At 35.2% G+C, this 9,595-nt stretch overlaps 38 non-coding genes across 38 annotated transcripts; all 38 read left to right on the plus strand.

Annotated features, from left to right (window-relative positions):
- Positions 1–126: 126 nt before the first annotated feature.
- TRNAE-CUC (transfer RNA glutamic acid (anticodon CUC)) lies at positions 127–199 on the plus strand. The gene has a single exon. It is a non-coding gene; the product is annotated as a tRNA-Glu (tRNA).
- A 161-nt stretch (positions 200–360) lies between these two features.
- On the plus strand, positions 361–433 carry TRNAV-UAC (transfer RNA valine (anticodon UAC)). Its single transcript has one exon. It is a non-coding gene; the product is annotated as a tRNA-Val (tRNA).
- Positions 434–594: 161 nt separating this feature from the next.
- Positions 595–667, plus strand: TRNAV-UAC (transfer RNA valine (anticodon UAC)). Its single transcript has one exon. It is a non-coding gene; the product is annotated as a tRNA-Val (tRNA).
- A 160-nt stretch (positions 668–827) lies between these two features.
- On the plus strand, positions 828–900 carry TRNAE-CUC (transfer RNA glutamic acid (anticodon CUC)). Its single transcript has one exon. It is a non-coding gene; the product is annotated as a tRNA-Glu (tRNA).
- A 161-nt stretch (positions 901–1,061) lies between these two features.
- TRNAV-UAC (transfer RNA valine (anticodon UAC)) lies at positions 1,062–1,134 on the plus strand. The gene has a single exon. It is a non-coding gene; the product is annotated as a tRNA-Val (tRNA).
- A 161-nt stretch (positions 1,135–1,295) lies between these two features.
- TRNAV-UAC (transfer RNA valine (anticodon UAC)) lies at positions 1,296–1,368 on the plus strand. The gene has a single exon. It is a non-coding gene; the product is annotated as a tRNA-Val (tRNA).
- A 161-nt stretch (positions 1,369–1,529) lies between these two features.
- TRNAV-UAC (transfer RNA valine (anticodon UAC)) lies at positions 1,530–1,602 on the plus strand. Its single transcript has one exon. It is a non-coding gene; the product is annotated as a tRNA-Val (tRNA).
- A 160-nt stretch (positions 1,603–1,762) lies between these two features.
- On the plus strand, positions 1,763–1,835 carry TRNAV-UAC (transfer RNA valine (anticodon UAC)). Its single transcript has one exon. It is a non-coding gene; the product is annotated as a tRNA-Val (tRNA).
- Positions 1,836–1,996: 161 nt separating this feature from the next.
- TRNAV-UAC (transfer RNA valine (anticodon UAC)) lies at positions 1,997–2,069 on the plus strand. Its single transcript has one exon. It is a non-coding gene; the product is annotated as a tRNA-Val (tRNA).
- Positions 2,070–2,230: 161 nt separating this feature from the next.
- On the plus strand, positions 2,231–2,303 carry TRNAV-UAC (transfer RNA valine (anticodon UAC)). Its single transcript has one exon. It is a non-coding gene; the product is annotated as a tRNA-Val (tRNA).
- Positions 2,304–2,464: 161 nt separating this feature from the next.
- On the plus strand, positions 2,465–2,537 carry TRNAV-UAC (transfer RNA valine (anticodon UAC)). The gene has a single exon. It is a non-coding gene; the product is annotated as a tRNA-Val (tRNA).
- Positions 2,538–2,698: 161 nt separating this feature from the next.
- On the plus strand, positions 2,699–2,771 carry TRNAV-UAC (transfer RNA valine (anticodon UAC)). Its single transcript has one exon. It is a non-coding gene; the product is annotated as a tRNA-Val (tRNA).
- A 161-nt stretch (positions 2,772–2,932) lies between these two features.
- TRNAV-UAC (transfer RNA valine (anticodon UAC)) lies at positions 2,933–3,005 on the plus strand. Its single transcript has one exon. It is a non-coding gene; the product is annotated as a tRNA-Val (tRNA).
- Positions 3,006–3,166: 161 nt separating this feature from the next.
- On the plus strand, positions 3,167–3,239 carry TRNAE-CUC (transfer RNA glutamic acid (anticodon CUC)). The gene has a single exon. It is a non-coding gene; the product is annotated as a tRNA-Glu (tRNA).
- A 161-nt stretch (positions 3,240–3,400) lies between these two features.
- On the plus strand, positions 3,401–3,473 carry TRNAV-UAC (transfer RNA valine (anticodon UAC)). Its single transcript has one exon. It is a non-coding gene; the product is annotated as a tRNA-Val (tRNA).
- A 365-nt stretch (positions 3,474–3,838) lies between these two features.
- Positions 3,839–3,911, plus strand: TRNAV-CAC (transfer RNA valine (anticodon CAC)). Its single transcript has one exon. It is a non-coding gene; the product is annotated as a tRNA-Val (tRNA).
- A 161-nt stretch (positions 3,912–4,072) lies between these two features.
- On the plus strand, positions 4,073–4,145 carry TRNAV-UAC (transfer RNA valine (anticodon UAC)). Its single transcript has one exon. It is a non-coding gene; the product is annotated as a tRNA-Val (tRNA).
- A 161-nt stretch (positions 4,146–4,306) lies between these two features.
- Positions 4,307–4,379, plus strand: TRNAV-UAC (transfer RNA valine (anticodon UAC)). Its single transcript has one exon. It is a non-coding gene; the product is annotated as a tRNA-Val (tRNA).
- A 395-nt stretch (positions 4,380–4,774) lies between these two features.
- Positions 4,775–4,847, plus strand: TRNAV-UAC (transfer RNA valine (anticodon UAC)). Its single transcript has one exon. It is a non-coding gene; the product is annotated as a tRNA-Val (tRNA).
- Positions 4,848–5,008: 161 nt separating this feature from the next.
- Positions 5,009–5,081, plus strand: TRNAV-UAC (transfer RNA valine (anticodon UAC)). Its single transcript has one exon. It is a non-coding gene; the product is annotated as a tRNA-Val (tRNA).
- A 161-nt stretch (positions 5,082–5,242) lies between these two features.
- On the plus strand, positions 5,243–5,315 carry TRNAV-UAC (transfer RNA valine (anticodon UAC)). Its single transcript has one exon. It is a non-coding gene; the product is annotated as a tRNA-Val (tRNA).
- Positions 5,316–5,476: 161 nt separating this feature from the next.
- Positions 5,477–5,549, plus strand: TRNAV-UAC (transfer RNA valine (anticodon UAC)). Its single transcript has one exon. It is a non-coding gene; the product is annotated as a tRNA-Val (tRNA).
- Positions 5,550–5,710: 161 nt separating this feature from the next.
- On the plus strand, positions 5,711–5,783 carry TRNAE-CUC (transfer RNA glutamic acid (anticodon CUC)). Its single transcript has one exon. It is a non-coding gene; the product is annotated as a tRNA-Glu (tRNA).
- Positions 5,784–5,944: 161 nt separating this feature from the next.
- On the plus strand, positions 5,945–6,017 carry TRNAV-UAC (transfer RNA valine (anticodon UAC)). The gene has a single exon. It is a non-coding gene; the product is annotated as a tRNA-Val (tRNA).
- A 365-nt stretch (positions 6,018–6,382) lies between these two features.
- TRNAV-CAC (transfer RNA valine (anticodon CAC)) lies at positions 6,383–6,455 on the plus strand. The gene has a single exon. It is a non-coding gene; the product is annotated as a tRNA-Val (tRNA).
- A 161-nt stretch (positions 6,456–6,616) lies between these two features.
- TRNAV-UAC (transfer RNA valine (anticodon UAC)) lies at positions 6,617–6,689 on the plus strand. The gene has a single exon. It is a non-coding gene; the product is annotated as a tRNA-Val (tRNA).
- Positions 6,690–6,850: 161 nt separating this feature from the next.
- Positions 6,851–6,923, plus strand: TRNAV-UAC (transfer RNA valine (anticodon UAC)). The gene has a single exon. It is a non-coding gene; the product is annotated as a tRNA-Val (tRNA).
- A 161-nt stretch (positions 6,924–7,084) lies between these two features.
- TRNAV-UAC (transfer RNA valine (anticodon UAC)) lies at positions 7,085–7,157 on the plus strand. Its single transcript has one exon. It is a non-coding gene; the product is annotated as a tRNA-Val (tRNA).
- Positions 7,158–7,318: 161 nt separating this feature from the next.
- Positions 7,319–7,391, plus strand: TRNAV-UAC (transfer RNA valine (anticodon UAC)). Its single transcript has one exon. It is a non-coding gene; the product is annotated as a tRNA-Val (tRNA).
- Positions 7,392–7,552: 161 nt separating this feature from the next.
- Positions 7,553–7,625, plus strand: TRNAV-UAC (transfer RNA valine (anticodon UAC)). The gene has a single exon. It is a non-coding gene; the product is annotated as a tRNA-Val (tRNA).
- A 160-nt stretch (positions 7,626–7,785) lies between these two features.
- TRNAV-UAC (transfer RNA valine (anticodon UAC)) lies at positions 7,786–7,858 on the plus strand. The gene has a single exon. It is a non-coding gene; the product is annotated as a tRNA-Val (tRNA).
- Positions 7,859–8,019: 161 nt separating this feature from the next.
- On the plus strand, positions 8,020–8,092 carry TRNAE-CUC (transfer RNA glutamic acid (anticodon CUC)). The gene has a single exon. It is a non-coding gene; the product is annotated as a tRNA-Glu (tRNA).
- Positions 8,093–8,253: 161 nt separating this feature from the next.
- TRNAV-CAC (transfer RNA valine (anticodon CAC)) lies at positions 8,254–8,326 on the plus strand. Its single transcript has one exon. It is a non-coding gene; the product is annotated as a tRNA-Val (tRNA).
- Positions 8,327–8,487: 161 nt separating this feature from the next.
- TRNAV-UAC (transfer RNA valine (anticodon UAC)) lies at positions 8,488–8,560 on the plus strand. Its single transcript has one exon. It is a non-coding gene; the product is annotated as a tRNA-Val (tRNA).
- Positions 8,561–8,721: 161 nt separating this feature from the next.
- On the plus strand, positions 8,722–8,794 carry TRNAV-UAC (transfer RNA valine (anticodon UAC)). The gene has a single exon. It is a non-coding gene; the product is annotated as a tRNA-Val (tRNA).
- A 161-nt stretch (positions 8,795–8,955) lies between these two features.
- TRNAV-UAC (transfer RNA valine (anticodon UAC)) lies at positions 8,956–9,028 on the plus strand. Its single transcript has one exon. It is a non-coding gene; the product is annotated as a tRNA-Val (tRNA).
- A 161-nt stretch (positions 9,029–9,189) lies between these two features.
- On the plus strand, positions 9,190–9,262 carry TRNAV-UAC (transfer RNA valine (anticodon UAC)). The gene has a single exon. It is a non-coding gene; the product is annotated as a tRNA-Val (tRNA).
- Positions 9,263–9,423: 161 nt separating this feature from the next.
- TRNAV-UAC (transfer RNA valine (anticodon UAC)) lies at positions 9,424–9,496 on the plus strand. The gene has a single exon. It is a non-coding gene; the product is annotated as a tRNA-Val (tRNA).
- The last annotated feature ends 99 nt before the right edge of the window (positions 9,497–9,595 follow it).

The raw sequence follows: 9,595 nt of genomic DNA on the forward strand, positions 1-9,595 counted from the left end.
TTAGTTTTAATTGCAAATTAAGAAAGCCTCAAATGCATGAAATTCTAATCGTTTTCAAATTTTAACCACTTTCATTAAATATCACATATGTCAATTTAATGTATCTTGAATGTTACTGAATTGTGTGGTTCCGTGGTGTAGTGGTTATCACGTTCGCTTCTCACGCGAAAGGTCCCCAGTTCGATCCTGGGCGGAATCAAGTGCGTAAACTTACATTTTTCTGTGAACAAATCTTTAGTTTTAATTGCAAATTAAGAAAGCATCAAATGCATGAAATTCTAATCGTTTTCAAATTTTATGCACTTTCATTAAATATCACATATGTCAATTTAATGTATCTAGAAAGTTACCGAATTGTGTGGTTCCGTGGTGTAGTGGTTATCACGTTCGCTTTACAAGCGAAAGGTCCCCAGTTCGATCCTGGGCGGGATCAAGTGCGTAAACTTACATGTTTCTGTGAACAAATCTTTAGTTTTAATTGCAAATTAAGAAAGCCTCAAATGCATGAAATTCTAATCGTTTTCAAATTTTATGCATTTTCATTAAATATCACATATGTCATTTTAATGTATCTTGAAAGTTACTGAATTGTGTGGTTCCGTGGTGTAGTGGTTATCACGTTCGCTTTACACGCGAAAGGTCCCCAGTTCGATCCTGGGCGGAATCATGTGCGTAAACTTACATTTTCCTGTGAACAAATTTTAGTTTTAATTGCAAATTAAGAAAGCCTCAAATGCATGAAATTCTAATCGTTTTCAAATTTTATGCATTTTCATTAAATATCACATATGTCAATTTAATGTATCTTGAAAGTTACTGAATTGTGTGGTTCCGTGGTGTAGTGGTTATCACGTTCGCTTCTCACGCGAAAGGTCCCCAGTTCGTTCCTGGGCGGAATCATGTGCGTAAACTTACATTTTTGTGTGAACAAATCTTTAGTTGTAATTGCAAATTAAGAAAGCCTCAAATGCATGAAATTCTAATCGTTTTCAAATTTTATGCACTTTCATTAAATATCACATATGTCAATTTAATGTATCTTGAAAGTTACTGAATTGTGTGGTTCCGTGGTGTAGTGGTTATCACGTTCGCTTTACACGCGAAAGGTCCCCAGTTCGATCCTGGGCGGAATCAAGTGCGTAACCTTACATTTTCCTGTGAACAAATCTTTAGTTTTAATTGCAAATTAAGAAAGCCTCAAATGCATGAAATTCTAATCGTTTTCAAATTTTATGCATTTTCATTAAATATCACATATGTCAATTTAATGTATCTTGAAAGTTATTGAATTGTGTGGTTCCGTGGTGTAGTGGTTATCACGTTCGCTTTACACGCGAAAGGTCGCCAGTTCGATCCTGGGCGGGATCAAGTGCGTAAACTTACATGTTTCTGTGAACAAATCTTTAGTTTTAATTGCAAATTAAGAAAGCCTCAAATGCATGAAATTCTAATCGTTTTCAAATTTTATGCATTTTCATTAAATATCACATATGTCAATTTAATGTATCTTGAAAGTTACTGAATTGTGTGGTTCCGTGGTGTAGTGGTTATCACGTTCGCTTTACACGCGAAAGGTCGCCAGTTCGATCCTGGGCGGAATCAAGTGCGTAGACTTACATTTTCGGTGAACAAATCTTTAGTTTTAATTGCAAATTAAGAAAGCCTCAAATGCATGAAATTCTAATCGTTTTCAAATTTTATGCACTTTCATTAAATATCACATATGTCAATTTAATGTATCTTGAAAGTTACTGAATTGTGTGGTTCCGTGGTGTAGTGGTTATCACGTTCGCTTTACACGCGAAAGTTCCCCAGTTCGTTCCTGGGCGGAATCATGTGCGTAAACTTACATTTTTGTGTGAACAAATCTTTAGTTGTAATTGCAAATTAAGAAAGCCTCAAATGCATGAAATTCTAATCGTTTTCAAATTTTATGCACTTTCATTAAATATCACATATGTCAATTTAATGTATCTTGAAAGTTACTGAATTGTGTGGTTCCGTGGTGTAGTGGTTATCACGTTCGCTTTACACGCGAAAGGTCGCCAGTTCGTTCCTGGGCGGAATCATGTGCGTAAACTTACATTTATGTGTGAACAAATCTTTAGTTGTAATTGAAAATTAAGAAAGCCTCAAATGCATGAAATTCTAATCGTTTTCAAATTTTATGCACTTTCATTAAATATCACATATGTCAATTTAATGTATCTTGAAAGTTACTGAATTGTGTGGTTCCGTGGTGTAGTGGTTATCACGTTCGCTTTACACGCGAAAGGTCCCCAGTTCGTTCCTGGGCGGAATCATGTGCGTAAACTTACATTTTTGTGTGAACAAATCTTTAGTTGTAATTGCAAATTAAGAAAGCCTCAAATGCATGAAATTCTAATCGTTTTCAAATTTTATGCACTTTCATTAAATATCACATATGTCAATTTAATGTATCTTGAAAGTTACTGAATTGTGTGGTTCCGTGGTGTAGTGGTTATCACGTTCGCTTTACACGCGAAAGGTCGCCAGTTCGTTCCTGGGCGGAATCATGTGCGTAAACTTACATTTTTGTGTGAACAAATCTTTAGTTGTAATTGCAAATTAAGAAAGCCTCAAATGCATGAAATTCTAATTGTTTTCAAATTTTATGCACTTTCATTAAATATCACATATGTCAATTTAATGTATCTTGAAAGTTACTGAATTGTGTGGTTCCGTGGTGTAGTGGTTATCACGTTCGCTTTACACGCGAAAGGTCCCCAGTTCGATCCTGGGCGGAATCAAGTGCGTAGACTTACATTTTCCTGTGAACAAATCTTTAGTTTTAATTGCAAATTAAGAAAGCCTCAAATGCATGAAATTCTAATCGTTTTCAAATTTTATGCATTTTCATTAAATATCACATATGTCAATTTAATGTATCTTGAAAGTTACTGAATTGTGTGGTTCCGTGGTGTAGTGGTAATCACGTTCGCTTTACACGCGAAAGGTCGCCAGTTCGATCCTGGGCGGGATCAAGTGCGTAAACTTACATGTTTCTGTGAACAAATCTTTAGTTTTAATTGCAAATTAAGAAAGCCTCAAATGCATGAAATTCTAATCGTTTTCAAATTTTATGCACCTTCATTAAATATCACATATGTCAATTTAATGTATTTGGAAAGTTACTGAATTGTGTGGTTCCGTGGTGTAGTGGTTATCACGTTCGCTTCTCACGCGAAAGGTCCCTAGTTCGATCCTGGGCGGAATCAAGTGCGTAAACTTACATTTTTCGGTGAACAAATCTTTAGTTTTAATTGCCAGTTGAGAAAGCCTCAAATACATGAAATTCTAATCGTTTTAAAATTTTATGCACTTTCATTAAATATCACATATGTCAAATTAATGTATCTTGAAAGTTTCCGAAATGTGTGGTTCCGTGGTGTAGTGGTTATCACGTTCGCTTTACACGCGAAAGGTCCCCAGTTCGATCCCGGGCGGAATGAAATTTATAAATTTTCATTTCAAATCAAAAATTTCTCAAATGCCTGAAATTCCATTCGTTTATAAATTTTTGCATTTTCTTAAAATTGAAAATTAGTCAATGTATTATAACTTGAAAGTTACTGACAAGCGTGGTTCTTTGGAGTAGTAGTTATCACGTTCGCTTCACACGCGAAAGGTCCCCAGTTCGATCCTGGGCGGAATCAAGTGCGTAAACTTACATTTTTCGGTGAACAAATCTTTAGTTTTAATTGCAAATTGAGAAAGCCTCAAATGCATGAAATTCTAATCGTTTTCAAATTTTATGCACTTTCATTAAATATCACATATGTCAATTTAAAGTATCTGGAAAGTTACCGAATTGTGTGGTTCCGTGGTGTAATGGTTATCACGTTCGCTTCACACGCGAAAGGTCCCCAGTTCGATCCTGGGCTGAATCAAACGAGTAATTTTGCATTTTTCTGTGAACAAATCTTTAGTTTTAATTGCAAATTAAGAAAGCCTCAAATGCATGAAATTCTAATCGTTTTCAAATTTTATGCACTTTCCTTAAATATCACATATGTCAATTTAATGTATCTTGAAAGTTATTGAATTGTGTGGTTCCGTGGTGTAGTGGTTATCACGTTCGCTTTACACGCGAAAGGTCGCCAGTTCGATCCTGGGCGGGATCAAGTGCGTAAACTTACATGTTTCTGTGAACAAATCTTTAGTTTTAATTGCAAATTAAGAAAGCCTCAAATGCATGAAATTCTAATCGTTTTCAAATTTTATGCATTTTCATTAAATATCACATATGTCAATTTAATGTATCTTGAAAGTTACTGAATTGTGTGGTTCCGTGGTGTAGTGGTTATCACGTTCGCTTTACACGCGAAAGGTCGCCAGTTCGATCCTGGGCGGAATCAAGTGCGTAGACTTACATTTTTCGGTGAACAAATCTTTAGTTGTAATTGCAAATTAAGAAAGCCTCAAATGCATGAAATTCTAATCGTTTTCAAATTTTATGCACTTTCATTAAATATCACATATGTCAATTTAATGTATCTTGAAAGTTACTGAATTGTGTGGTTCCGTGGTGTAGTGGTTATCACGTTCGCTTTACACGCGAAAGGTCGCCAGTTCGTTCCTGGGCTGAATCATGTGCGTAAACTTACATTTATGTGTGAACAAATCTTTAGTTGTAATTGCAAATTAAGAAAGCCTCAAATGCATGAAATTCTAATCGTTTTCAAATTTTATGCACTTTCATTAAATATCACATATGTCAATTTAATGTATCTTGAAAGTTACTGAATTGTGTGGTTCCGTGGTGTAGTGGTTATCACGTTCGCTTTACACGCGAAAGGTCCCCAGTTCGTTCCTGGGCGGAATCATGTGCGTAAACTTACATTTTTGTGTGAACAAATCTTTAGTTGTAATTGCAAATTAAGAAAGCCTCAAATGCATGAAATTCTAATCGTTTTCAAATTTTATGCACTTTCATTAAATATCACATATGTCAATTTAATGTATCTTGAAAGTTACTGAATTGTGTGGTTCCGTGGTGTAGTGGTTATCACGTTCGCTTTACACGCGAAAGGTCGCCAGTTCGTTCCTGGGCGGAATCATGTGCGTAAACTTACATTTTTGTGTGAACAAATCTTTAGTTGTAATTGCAAATTAAGAAAGCCTCAAATGCATGAAATTCTAATTGTTTTCAAATTTTATGCACTTTCATTAAATATCACATATGTCAATTTAATGTATCTTGAAAGTTACTGAATTGTGTGGTTCCGTGGTGTAGTGGTTATCACGTTCGCTTTACACGCGAAAGGTCCCCAGTTCGATCCTGGGCGGAATCAAGTGCGTAGACTTACATTTTCCTGTGAACAAATCTTTAGTTTTAATTGCAAATTAAGAAAGCCTCAAATGCATGAAATTCTAATCGTTTTCAAATTTTATGCATTTTCATTAAATATCACATATGTCAATTTAATGTATCTTGAAAGTTACTGAATTGTGTGGTTCCGTGGTGTAGTGGTAATCACGTTCGCTTTACACGCGAAAGGTCGCCAGTTCGATCCTGGGCGGGATCAAGTGCGTAAACTTACATGTTTCTGTGAACAAATCTTTAGTTTTAATTGCAAATTAAGAAAGCCTCAAATGCATGAAATTCTAATCGTTTTCAAATTTTATGCACCTTCATTAAATATCACATATGTCAATTTAATGTATTTGGAAAGTTACTGAATTGTGTGGTTCCGTGGTGTAGTGGTTATCACGTTCGCTTCTCACGCGAAAGGTCCCTAGTTCGATCCTGGGCGGAATCAAGTGCGTAAACTTACATTTTTCGGTGAACAAATCTTTAGTTTTAATTGCCAGTTGAGAAAGCCTCAAATGCATGAAATTCTAATCGTTTTCAAATTTTATGCACTTTCATTAAATATCACATATGTCAAATTAATGTATCTTGAAAGTTTCCGAAATGTGTGGTTCCGTGGTGTAGTGGTTATCACGTTCGCTTTACACGCGAAAGGTCCCCAGTTCGATCCCGGGCGGAATGAAATTTATAAATTTTCATTTCAAATCAAAAATTTCTCAAATGCCTGAAATTCCATTCGTTTATAAATTTTTGCATTTTCTTAAAATTGAAAATTAGTCAATGTATTATAACTTGAAAGTTACTGACAAGCGTGGTTCCGTGGAGTAGTAGTTATCACGTTCGCTTCACACGCGAAAGGTCCCCAGTTCGATCCTGGGCGGAATCAAGTGCGTAAACTTACATTTTTCGGTGAACAAATCTTTAGTTTTAATTGCAAATTGAGAAAGCCTCAAATGCATGAAATTCTAATCGTTTTCAAATTTTATGCACTTTCATTAAATATCACATATGTCAATTTAAAGTATCTGGAAAGTTACCGAATTGTGTGGTTCCGTGGTGTAATGGTTATCACGTTCGCTTCACACGCGAAAGGTCCCCAGTTCGATCCTGGGCTGAATCAAACGAGTAATTTTGCATTTTTCTGTGAACAAATCTTTAGTTTTAATTGCAAATTAAGAAAGCCTCAAATGCATGAAATTCTAATCGTTTTCAAATTTTATGCACTTTCCTTAAATATCACATATGTCAATTTAATGTATCTTGAAAGTTATTGAATTGTGTGGTTCCGTGGTGTAGTGGTTATCACGTTCGCTTTACACGCGAAAGGTCCCCAGTTCGATCCTGGGCGGAATCAAGTGCGTAAACTTACATTTTCCTGTTAACAAATCTTTAGTTTTAATTGCAAATTAAGAAAGCCTCAAATGCATGAAATTCTAATCGTTTTCAAATTTTATGCATTTTCATTAAACATCACATATGTCAATTTAATGTATCTTGAAAGTTACTGAATTGTGTGGTTCCGTGGTGTAGTGGTTATCACGTTCGCTTTACACGCGAAAGGTCGCCAGTTCGATCCTGGGCGGGATCAAGTGCGTAAACTTACATGTTTCTGTGAACAAATCTTTAGTTTTAATTGCAAATTAAGAAAGCCTCAAATGCATGAAATTCTAATCGTTTTCAAATTTTATGCATTTTCATTAAATATCACATATGTCAATTTAATGTATCTTGAAAGTTACTGAATTGTGTGGTTCCGTGGTGTAGTGGTTATCACGTTCGCTTTACACGCGAAAGGTCCCCAGTTCGATCCTGGGCGGAATCAAGTGCGTAAACTTACATTTTCCTGTTAACAAATCTTTAGTTTTAATTGCAAATTAAGAAAGCCTCAAATGCATGAAATTCTAATCGTTTTCAAATTTTATGCATTTTCATTAAACATCACATATGTCAATTTAATGTATCTTGAAAGTTACTGAATTGTGTGGTTCCGTGGTGTAGTGGTTATCACGTTCGCTTTACACGCGAAAGGTCGCCAGTTCGATCCTGGGCGAAATCAAGTGCGTAAACTTACATGTTTCTGTGAACAAATCTTTAGTTTTAATTGCAAATTAAGAAAGCCTCAAATGCATGAAATTCTAATCGTTTTCAAATTTTATGCATTTTCATTAAATATCACATATGTCAATTTAATGTATCTTGAAAGTTACTGAATTGTGTGGTTCCGTGGTGTAGTGGTTATCACGTTCGCTTTACACGCGAAAGGTCCCCAGTTCGATCCTGGGCGGAATCATGTGCGTAAACTTACATTTTCCTGTGAACAAATTTTAGTTTTAATTGCAAATTAAGAAAGCCTCAAATGCATGAAATTCTAATCTTTTTCAATTTTTATGCATTTTCATTAAATATCACATATGTCAATTTAATGTATCTTGAAAGTTACTGAATTGTGTGGTTCCGTGGTGTAGTGGTTATCACGTTCGCTTTACACGCGAAAGGTCGCCAGTTCGATCCTGGGCGGGATCAAGTGCGTAAACTTACATGTTTCTGTGAACAAATCTTTAGTTTTAATTGCAAATTAAGAAAGCCTCAAATGCATGAAATTCTAATCGTTTTCAAATTTTATGCACCTTCATTAAATATCACATATGTCAATTTAATGTATTTGGAAAGTTACTGAATTGTGTGGTTCCGTGGTGTAGTGGTTATCACGTTCGCTTCTCACGCGAAAGGTCCCCAGTTCGATCCTGGGCGGAATCAAGTGCGTAAACTTACATTTTTCGGTGAACAAATCTTTAGTTTTAATTGCAAATTGAGAAAGCCTCAAATGCATGAAATTCTAATCGTTTTCAAATTTTATGCACTTTCATTAAATATCACATATGTCAATTTAAAGTATCTGGAAAGTTACCGAATTGTGTGGTTCCGTGGTGTAATGGTTATCACGTTCGCTTCACACGCGAAAGGTCCCCAGTTCGATCCTGGGCTGAATCAAACGAGTAATTTTGCATTTTTCTTTGAACAAATCTTTAGTTTTAATTGCAAATTAAGAAAGCCTCAAATGCATGAAATTCTAATCGTTTTCAAATTTTATGCACTTTCCTTAAATATCACATATGTCAATTTAATGTATCTTGAAAGTTATTGAATTGTGTGGTTCCGTGGTGTAGTGGTTATCACGTTCGCTTTACACGCGAAAGGTCCCCAGTTCGATCCTGGGCGGAATCAAGAGCGTAAACTTACATTTTCCTGTTAACAAATCTTTAGTTTTAATTGCAAATTAAGAAAGCCTCAAATGCATGAAATTCTAATCGTTTTCAAATTTTATGCATTTTCATTAAATATCACATATGTCAATTTAATGTATCTTGAAAGTTACTGAATTGTGTGGTTCCGTGGTGTAGTGGTTATCACGTTCGCTTTACACGCGAAAGGTCGCCAGTTCGATCCTGGGCGGGATCAAGTGCGTAAACTTACATGTTTCTGTGAACAAATCTTTAGTTTTAATTGCAAATTAAGAAAGCCTCAAATGCATGAAATTCTAATCGTTTTCAAATTTTATGCATTTTCATTAAATATCACATATGTCAATTTAATGTATCTTGAAAGTTACTGAATTGTGTGGTTCCGTGGTGTAGTGGTTATCACGTTCGCTTTACACGCGAAAGGTCCCCAGTTCGATCCTGGGCGGAATCAAGAGCGTAAACTTACATTTTCCTGTTAACAAATCTTTAGTTTTAATTGCAAATTAAGAAAGCCTCAAATACATGAAATTCTAATCGTTTTCAAATTTTATGCATTTTCATTAAATATCACATATGTCAATTTAATGTATCTTGAAAGTTACTGAATTGTGTGGTTCCGTGGTGTAGTGGTTATCACGTTCGCTTTACACGTGAAAGGTCGCCAGTTCGATCCTGGGCGGGATCAAGTGCGTAAACTTACATGTTTCTGTGAACAAATCTTTAGTTTTAATTGCAAATTAAGAAAGCCTCAAATGCATAAAATTCTAATCGTTTTCAAATTTTATGCATTTTCATTAAATATCACATATGTCAATTTAATGTATCTTGAAAGTTACTGAATTGTGTGGTTCCGTGGTGTAGTGGTTATCACGTTCGCTTTACACGCGAAAGGTCCCCAGTTCGATCCTGGGCGGAATCATGTGCGTAAACTTACATTTTCCTGTGAACAAATTTTAGTTTTAATTGCAAATTAAGAAAGCCTCAAATGCATGAAATTCTAATCGTTTTCAAATTTTAT

This window comes from Parasteatoda tepidariorum, chromosome 9, assembly GCF_982258835.1.
Source record: "Parasteatoda tepidariorum strain Cologne lab strain chromosome 9, Ptep-v5.0, whole genome shotgun sequence".
NCBI lineage: Eukaryota > Metazoa > Arthropoda > Arachnida > Araneae > Theridiidae > Parasteatoda > Parasteatoda tepidariorum.